The sequence below is a fragment of the Anastrepha ludens genome, chromosome X (genome assembly GCF_028408465.1).
Source record: "Anastrepha ludens isolate Willacy chromosome X, idAnaLude1.1, whole genome shotgun sequence".
Lineage (NCBI taxonomy): Eukaryota > Metazoa > Arthropoda > Insecta > Diptera > Tephritidae > Anastrepha > Anastrepha ludens.
In genome coordinates, this window is record NC_071503.1 from 52,879,046 (window position 1) to 52,882,060 (window position 3,015).

Consider the following 3,015-nt stretch of genomic DNA (forward strand, 5'->3'; position numbering starts at 1 on the left):
AAAACTATCGAGATATATTTAGTATCAAGAACAAATTTAAGTAAATTAATAGTTATGTACTTACAAATTTTTAAATTTTGCATAATACTGTAATGTTGTGACCGCAAACATTCTGAAAATGGAATAGGCAAATAAAGAAGAAGAAGTTAAATTTCGGACTTACATATTTTAGTAAATAGAGAATGTTATATTGTTATGTAAATGTATCGAACTTACTTACTTAATCCTCTAATCATAGCTATATATAATATTAGTGCCTCCAAAGATGAGTGTAGAACTTTCTTATCGAAAAAAAATTATCTAATTTAAATATCAGTATCGGTACAATATTGCATCTGTAGTAAATTCTCAGCACTGATACAATAACTTGTTACTTGTTATTCCATTGTTTGTTATTTCAATCGATGTAATGCTTTCAAGTTCTTCAATTCAGTCAGAAAACAATTTGCAATTTTTGTATTCAATATTAAACATTTGAATTCTTCCTTTATATATTTTATTTCCCTCCCTAACAATTATAACTGAATGGAAACAGCACAAAACTAAAGCATATATTAATAAAAATTTACGTCAAAACAAAAGCCAAGCAAACAAAACAAAAAGGTATGTATTAAAAAGAAATAAAAAGTATATAATAGGACTATGAATAAGTTCGTGCGGTTTTTTTCGAAATTTGAAACTTTATTGACGTAAAATGGTTACAAATTTAATATTCAAAATATTGTCCATCGCTTACTACTACTTTTTCCCATCTTTCTGGCAATTCACGGATTCCCTTTGTGAAAAATTCGGTCGGTTTTGCCACAATCCACGAATCGATCCATTTTTTGACTTCATCGTAATTACGGAAGTGCTGGTCAGCCAGGCCATGTTGCATCGATCGGAAGAGATAGTAATCGGATGGCGCAAGGTCTGGACTATACGGCGGGTGGGGTAGGACATCCCATTTGAGCGTTTCTAAGTATGTTTTGACCACTTGTGCAACATGTGGCCGAGCATTGTCATGTTGCAAAATAACTTTGTCGTGTCTATCGGCGTATTGCGGCCGTTTTTCTCGCAGTGCTCGGCTCAAACGCATCAATTGTCGTCGGTAGACATCCCCCGTAATCGTTTCATTCGGTTTCAGTAGCTCATAATACACAACACCCAGCTGGTCCCACCAGATACACAGCATAACCTTCAGGCCATGAATATTCTGCGCCGACGTCGATGTTGAAGCATGGCCAGGGTATCCATACGTTGCTCGACGTTTTGGATTGTCGTAATGGACCCACTTTTCATCGCCAGTCACAATTCGATGCAAAAAACCCTTTCTTTTGTGCCGTTGAAGCAGTTGTTCGCATGCCATAAAACGGCGTTCAACGTCTCTTGGCTTCAATTCATACGGCACCCAATGGCCTACCTTTCGGATCATTCCCATGGCTTTTAAACGTTTGGAAATGGTTGATTGATCAACTCCCAAAGTTTTCGCAACCTCTTCTTGCGTTTGAGCCGGATCTTGATCGAGCAATTCCTCCAATTCGGTATCCATGAACTTTGGCGGCGCACCCTCGCGTTCTTCGTCTTCCAAGCCAAAATCACCACTTTTAAAGCGTGCAAACCACTTCTGGCACGTTCGCTCAGATAGAGCATGCTCACCATAAACTTCCACCAAGATACGATGACTTTCGGCTGCTTTTTTCTTCATATTAATATAAAATAATGAAGAAGAATTCCCCGCAAAAACACATTATTTGGCACGAAATTCGACATTTTCAAGTGTGGTAAAAATATTGTTGTTTACGCTTCAAATAAAAAACTTATACTGACGTTTGTGCCTTACGACAGTAGCTCTCCAATGAATGTTTGGAAATGTGGATCGATGGAATAATAATCAAGTTACGCCATCTGTTGTAAAACCGCACGAACTTATTCATGGTCCTATTAAAAGATGAAAAATTGCATGTGTTACACGCATAACTATGGACAAATCCCATTTTGGCTGCGTGATGTGGGGTGCGACAGTGTCCCGTCAGTACTCCAACAAACATTTTGCAGTTTTTTCTAGAGATTGTTAACCCTGGAGTACGAATGATCGACGATTCGACGAGCATCGTTTTTTTTTACTAAATTGCTTTTAAATGTGTGTGTCTAACACTCTCAAATTTCGCATGGTGTTAGTAGGCCATTGACTCTTGTTGCAAGCAGTCGTGTTTTTTAAACCGCGTTACTAGAACATTACTTATTTTTGTTTTGTGCTCGTCGAAGGTTAGTACTAGCGTGACTTTTATGTCTGGATTAATATCATTGCTTATTTGTATTTTCATATTGGCGAATTATTTACTTTGTCCTTTTTTACTTTAGTTGAAAAACAAAATGGCTTATAATAAAAAAACATTAACCGATAATGAAATTGAAAAGTTTTTTGAGAGTTGTGATTATTCTGATAATGAGGATGTAATTGAAAGCGATGCAGACGAAAGCGACGTGGTGTTAAGTGTCGACAGCTTTTCAAAAACTTCTTCTGAATCAGAAGAAGACAATGTTGTATCGTTGATCCCCTTAAATGTTTTGAAATGTGCAAGAAAAGATAATCATCTCGCCGCTAGAGAGCTCTTTGATAGTACTTATTCTGGATCGCGATATGTGGCAACGATGAATAAAGACCGTTTTTTGTTTCTTCAAACACGTTTAAGATCTGCTGACAAATCGCAACGTATCCAAAGAATCTCTGACAAATTTGCTCCAATTAGAAACGTTTGGGATTCTTTTATACAAAAGTGTATTGAAAACTATATTCCAGGTAATTATGTAACAATAGATGAACAATTCCTGGCATTTAGAGGTAGATCGTCTTTTCGCATGTACATACCCAACAAGCCAGATAAGTATGGCTTAAAAATTATTATGATGTGTGACAGCGGCACTAAGTATATAGTTAATGCTATACCATATTTGGGAAAGGATTCAAGTAGAGGAAATATACCGATTGGAGAATATTATGTGAAGGAAGGAAGCATTCATGGAACAAACAAA